We start from the raw sequence: 7,102 nt of genomic DNA, 5'->3' as shown, positions 1-7,102 counted from the left end.
ATTTTATACATTTACTCTGTGGAGGACCTTACTCGAGAGAACCGAAAACAAACTGTTAAATGAACCACTGACCACCCACCCTTGCCAGGCAACCGAGAAAAGAAAACACTTGCTGGAGTCATCTTACAACAGGAGGTCCTGGTAAGGAACAAGGAACTAACAAGCTACCACCAACCAGAATTCTGGAGAGGTCAAAAGGAGATGGGAGACTCCAGTTCAGAGGTCCTACCAACCTCCCAGGATCCTCCTCACTGGAATCCATCTCAGCTGAATGATGCGTGTGCCCCCAGGAAGGATCCCAATTCAGAATGACTGGCAAGAGACAAACCAGAAACTAACCCAATGACTATAAAATCTGAGACTGTGAGCCACATGGCAGAGCAGTTCTCTCCGTTTCCCTCACCCTCCTGCCCTCTGCCCCGGCATCCCTTCCCAATAAAGCCTCTCACTTGGATGGCACTCCTCTCCTCAGACAACTCATTTCGAAGTGTCAGATAAGAACCCACTCTCAACCCTGGAAGGATCCCCCTTCCTTCATCAAAAGCAATATCCAGGAGAAAAATATCTTCAAAACACTATCTTGTAGAGAAGGAAATCGGAGAAGGCAATGGCAGCCCACTCCAGTACTATTGCCTGGAGAATCCCATGACAGAGGAGCCTGAAAGGCTGCAACCCTGGGTCGATAAGAGTCAGACATGACTTCACTGAGTGACTTCACTTTCACTTTTCACTTTCATGCATTGGAGAAGGACATGCAATCCACTCCAGTGTTCTTGCCTGGAGAATCCCAGGGACAAGGAGCCTGGTAGGCTGCCATCTATGGGTTGCACAGACTCTAGACATGACTGAAGCGACTTAGCAGCAGCAGAGAAGAAAATGGCACCATCTCCAGTATTCTGGACCTCAGAAATCCCAGAACAGAGGAGCTTGGTGGGCTACAGTCCAACAGCAGGGCATTTCTGAGGGGAGGAACAGCCAGGAAAGTTGAGGCGCTCACCAAAAGCCCCACAGCTTTTGACAGCACAGCCAGAACTGGCTGAGGATTCCCAGCTGCCAGGCCTCTGATCCTGGCCTCTTTCACTAGATACATGTGTGGAAAACTACAATCTAAAATACGCCCTGGTGGCTCCGTAGTAAAGAATCCACCTGCCAGTGCTGGAGATGCAGGTGGGATCCCTGCTATGGGAAGATCCCACATGCTACGGAGCCTGTGTGCCACAACTGCCGAGCCTGTGCTCTAGATCCTGGAAAGCCACAATGCCGAGCTCACATACTGCAACCACTGAAGCCCGTGAGCCTGTGCCCCACAAGAGGAGCCACTGCAGTGAGAAGCCCACACACCACTAGTTATGGCCCACGCTCACCACAACTAGAGAAAAGCCCACACACGAAGACGCAACTCAAGCCAACAATACAATAAAATCATTTTCCTTAAAAATGCATATCTGACAAAGAATCTGTACTCGAATTGTCCAAGGAACGCTAGGAGCAAACAATCCCATTCATTAATTGGTAATGATTGAAATAGACACCCGGCCACTTGAGGGTTACTGATAGTAAACTATCATACAAAACATACTCAAGATACTGGTGGCATGCACGCAGAGCCCCCTTTGGAAGACAGTCTGACAGTTTTTTTATAACCACATGGGACAAGCATTGAATTCTATACATGACATGGTGGATGGAAGCCAGGTATCTTACCATTGGAATGGGAAGTTACAGATAAACAAAAGGAAAGGTTACAATATCACCATGTCATGGTGGATCCGGTGAGAGACATCATCAACAAGTTACCTTTAACTGAATATGTTCAAAGGTAAACTGGAATACATGTATATATATATCCATGTATTGTCAGCTGAGCATATTTAGTTCCTACATGTATGTTTTAAATATCATTCTCTAATAAAAAGGGAACAGGAAACGTCCCTGATGGCCCGGTGGTAAATGTCACGCGAGTGTATGTTCCTCAGTTCTTTGTCTCGTCACAACAAAGATTTGGAAGTGACAGACATTAAAGCCCTCGGCACATCACAGCTCTCAGGTCTTGGACAAACTGTGTTACAGCTCTTAGGCAAATCAGTGTTACAGCTCTATTTTATTTAGAAGATAGCAGGAGAATCCATCCTCGAAGTGTGAGGGCATGCCAACCCAAAGACTCGGAAGAGAAGAGAGTGGAGAAGCACACGGGGGAGGGAGAGAGAGAGAAAGAGTGCATGCATGCAGGAGAGAAAGAGAGCGAGAAAGCACTGTGGCTCCTCTTTTTATGTTTTTTCCTCCACCTGGGCCTGCCCTATGCAAATTGGGCTTAGCCAGGAGTGCTGTTTGTTCTACCTGAAGTCTTCACTCTGGTCCTCAGACCTTCCTTTGACCTTCCTTTGTTCTATTTTCGTGGGCTTTTCCCTTCCTTGTCTTTTAGCCACTGCCATTTTGGACTCCTTTTCCCTATTCTACCTACCTAACATTCCCCCCTCAAGAGATAGGAGGCCCAATTCTTTGGGAATAGGGGTGTAGAGGTCTTTCTGGCTACTTCCTGCTGAACCATGACGGCGAGGGATATTGGGCCTCCCCCTCTTGCTAGTCTCAAGCCTCAGAGTCCTTATAGCGGTGTCTATCTAAGGGTGTGTGATATTTCCCTGGTCGGCTGTAGTTTTATGTCTTTGTTGAACTGGCACTGCATGTTGTAGCTTGTTGACCTGGTGGCAGAGGCTTAGCCTCTGTGGTCTCAAAATTGAAGACTACTGCATCCCTGGCTCTTCTTTTTCCATCCAAGACAAAGCTGCCTCCAACAGTGTACCAGATTTCCTCAGGATTGGTCAGGGGATCTTCTGACAATCCCTCTCAGGGTTTTGTCCAGTGGTCCAAGGTTTCTAGACAAGAGTGAAAGGGGAGAGAGCCCTCGTGGGTAGGCAGGAGGGTGGCTGGGTTAAGAACCTCACAAGGAGATATAGTGAAGCCTGGATTTTCCATCAGCATGACTTGATATCTGAGCAGTCTTTGATCAGACATCCATAAATGATCTCTCCCATTTAGGAGTTGTTTTACTTGGTGGCTGGTAAAAATAGTTAGATTGCCCCCAAAGGAGAGTTTTAAGGCATCTTCTATCATGATTGCAATAGCTGCAAGATTTCGAAGGCAGGGGGGCCAGTCTCGGGCAGTTTGATGGAGCCTCTTGGATAAGTAAACTATAGGCTGAGGCTCAGATCCCAACCTTTGAATTAACACTTCCAAGGCTATTCCCTCTCTTTCATGGACATAAAGTTGGAATGCTTTTTCTGTGTCTGGCAACCTCAAGGCAGGTGCCTGAGTTAAGGCCTGTTTTAGTGTAGCCTCTGCCTTCTTTTGAGGAGTTCCCCACATCAGTGGGATTGAATCATCTCGTCCCTTTAAGCTTTCATATAAGGGCTGGGCAATTAAACCATAGTTGGGTGTCCAGATTCTACAGTATCCAGTTAGCCCCAGGAAAGCTCACAATTGTTTTCGAGTCATGGGGGAGGGCAACTGCAGGATTCCTTGTACCCAATCAGAGGACAGCCTCCTGGACCCATATGTAATCTGAACTCCCAGGCAAGTGACCTTTGTCTCGACCATCTGTGCCTTAGCACGAGAGACTTTATATCCCCTTTCTGCCAAGAAGTTTAGAACCTGAATTGAATGGTGTTGGGTACTCTTCTCATCTGGAGAGCAGATTAGTAGGTCATCTACGTATTGTAATATTTTCCCATTAGGTCCCAGGTCCAGATCTAGGAAATCCCGACTAAGGGCCTGTCCAAACAGGTGGGGGCTATCTCTGAACCCTGGAGGTAATACTGTCCAAGTCATGTTGGTGTTTTTCTTCTGGGGCCTCCCGCTCAAAGGCAAAAATATATTGGGATTCTTTAGCCAGTGGTATGCAAAAAAATGCATCTTTGAGATCTAAGACTGTAAACCACTTGGCACTGGGTGGGATTTCTCCCAAGATTACATAGGGATTGGGTACTGTGGGATGGAGGGGGACTACAGCTTGATTTATGATCCAGAGATCTTGGACCATTAGCCAGGTTCCATCTTTTTTCTTTACTGAGAGGATTGGGGTGTTACATGGTGAACTGGTGGGGACCAATAGCCCACAAGCAAGGAATTTATTAAAGGCTGTAGTCCCTCCAAGCCTCTTTTGAGAGGATATTGTTTCTGGTTAGGAAACCGAGTGGGATCTCAGAGGACAATGATGACCGGTTCAGCTTGGTGGGCTCGCCCAGGAATCCCCTGGTCCCACACCTGGGGGTTAATTTTGTCTTCCCATAGTTTTTGGTCCCTCTCTATTGAAGGTGTAATGGCTTCTTCAGTAGTAACCAGGAGCTGTAGAGCTCTAGGGGCTGAAAGACTTCCCATCACAAGGGTGGTCCCCAGTTTAGTGAGTATATCTCTTCCCAATAAGGGAGTAGGACACTCAGGGACCACAAGAACCTGGTGGGAAAATCTTTGTCCATCCCAGCAACAAAGAAGTGCTCGGGCGAATCTTTTAATAGTTACTTTTACTGTAGCACCCAAAATGGTACAGATTTGGGAGGAGAAGGCTCTGGAGTAGGAGATCAAGACAGAGTAGGTAGCCCCTGTGTCAACCAAGAAATTCTCGGACCTACCTGCCACATCCAGTTGCACCCTTGGCTCCAGCCCCGTGATGGTTATCTGTGACAGGCGGGCTTCCTAGAGTGGGCCGCTTCAGTTCTCTTGAACCATCGTGAGGGTAGGCTTGGCGCTTGACCTTGAGGCTCTTGGGTCCTGAGGGCAGAGTGTCGCCCAATGTCCCAATTGATGGCATTTGTGGCAAGCCTTTCTAGGAGACTTGTCACGGTTTGGACACTCTTTGGCCCAATGCCCCGCCTGTCTACAGATCAGGCATTTGTCTCGTGCCTTGTCCTTCAAGGACTCAGGGTTTGCCATAGGGCTTCTCTGGAGGGTGGACAGCACCTGGGCATGCCTTGTCTCTTTCTTTCTCTCCTTCTTCTGGGCCTTGGCCTCCTTCTCCTGTCCTCCATTATAAAAGGTATTGGTGGCTCTCTGGACTATCTCATCTAAAGAGGTAGCAGGGTCCTGCTGTTGTAGCTGTTGTAACTTAATTCTGATATCTGATGCACATTGGGACAGGAATTTGTCCTTTAAAATCACCTGTCCCTCGTAAGAGTCTAAGTCCAGATTGGTAAACTTTTGGAGTGCCTCTTTTAGCCTTTCCAGAAAGGCAATGGGGTTCTCATTGGGCTCCTGAGTTATTGCTGAGACTGGGCACAGTCCCACAAGTAATAGGCTTTTTTGTTTTCATGAGTGGACTTCCTTAGGGGTAAGTCTTTCTGAAGCTTATCCTACCCAGAACTGTTGCAACCTGAGAGCCAGGCGTCCCCGGGTCAGGGTGCAGATCCCCAGGTAGGCTGAGGCGTGACAGCCTCCTAGAGATCGAATTCCCAGGCAGGTCAAGGCTTGAAGGCCTCCTGAGAATTGGGTCCCTGGGCAGGTCAAGGCATGACGACCTCCTGGGACCCCTGGGACTAGCGGATCCCCGAACAGTTTGAGGCGTGACAACCTTTCAAGGACCAGATCCCTAGGCAGGTCAAGGCGTGATGACCTCCTGGGACCCCCAGACTGGAGTTTGGGCGTCCCCAAGGTCTCTAGTGTGACCAGTGCTGGGTAGAATTAAGGGCTTTGTAACTCATTGCTAGTTTGCCCACCGTGGACAGGAATAGATACAATGTAAGCTCATCCTACCTAGTACTGTTGCAACCTGAGAGCCAGACATCCCCAGGTCAGGGTGCAGATCCCCAGGCAGGCTGAGGCGTGACAGCCTCCTAGAGATCGAATCCCTAGGCAGGTCGAGGCGTGACGGCCTCCCAAGAATTGGGTCCCTGGGCAGGTCGAGGCGTGACGACCTCCTGGGACCCCTGGGACTAGTGGATGCCTGAGCAGGTTGAGGCCTGACAACCTTTTGAGGACCAGATCCCTAGGCAGGTCAAGGCGTGATGACCTCCTGGGACCCCCGGACTGGAGTTGGGCATCCCCAAGATCTCCAGTGTGGCCAGTACTGGGTAGGATTAGGGGGTCGGGTATTTATAGAGTATTTCCCTCCCAAGGCCAGCTATTTTCTGGTTGTCTCTCCAAAAGATTGTAGAGACAACCTTGTGGGTCTGGATGGGGCTCAGGAAAAGAGCATGAAACAGGAGGGAAGGGGGCAGAGCACAACCTTTGAAAGAATGACAAACACAAGGGTATACTGTAAACCAATTAAAATCAGTTGGGTCCAAGATGACAAGTCAAATTCAAGTAAACCTTAATCCCCAATCTATAAGCCAACAGACACACCCAGAGGCGGCAGGACAGCTCCAAGGCACAAGGTCAGAAGAGGGAGGAGTGGGTGGTTCCCCAAAGGCTGGGATGACCCTCCCACTCATTAGCATATGAATTTCACCCCCTCACAAAACCTAGCCAGGCCTAATTCAATGGCCCCAGCCCTTGCCCTCTGCAATGGTTCACACCCTGAAGAGTGGCTTCTCTCTGGCTCCTAACAAATCCACCTCTTATCACTTTGTCTCTCAATGAATTTTTGCAATGAGACATCAGAGCCTGAGTTTCATTAGTTTTGGCCGGGCTTGAGTCCCAGGAGACAGCTGAAGGACAGGAGGTAAAACCAGTGGGAAAACCGTGCCAAGGAATCCCCTTCATAGCCCGCTGGAAAATTTGCTAAATATCTGACTGGTGCTCACAGTTTCATTGGTCTGATCCTTGGCACAGAGAAGAGAAAGGACAGAAGAACCACCAGCGGCTGGTGTAACAGCTACTGGGGCTCAGCAGATAGCGCCTTTGGGACATGCTGAGGAGTAGCCTCTCCAGAGTCCCTAATTGTGCCCCCTGCCGCCCACCTGTTCGCGGGAGGTTCAAGGAAACAAGAAACGAGAGATTGTAAACGTCCCTTCAGCTCTAGGAGCAAGGACCTCTTACCTTAACTGGAGGTCTTCTGGAATCTGAGACTGGGCCGCATGAGCTTTCTGCTGAGTTCGTTTTTCGCTGTCCGGGTTTCCAGCACGATGGGCCTTCCCCTGCGCTGGGTTTCTTTGCCTTCCGCTTCTAGCGC

The sequence above is a fragment of the Bos taurus genome, chromosome 12 (assembly GCF_002263795.3).
Source record: "Bos taurus isolate L1 Dominette 01449 registration number 42190680 breed Hereford chromosome 12, ARS-UCD2.0, whole genome shotgun sequence".
Lineage (NCBI taxonomy): Eukaryota > Metazoa > Chordata > Mammalia > Artiodactyla > Bovidae > Bos > Bos taurus.
This window is presented reverse-complemented; position numbering follows the sequence as displayed.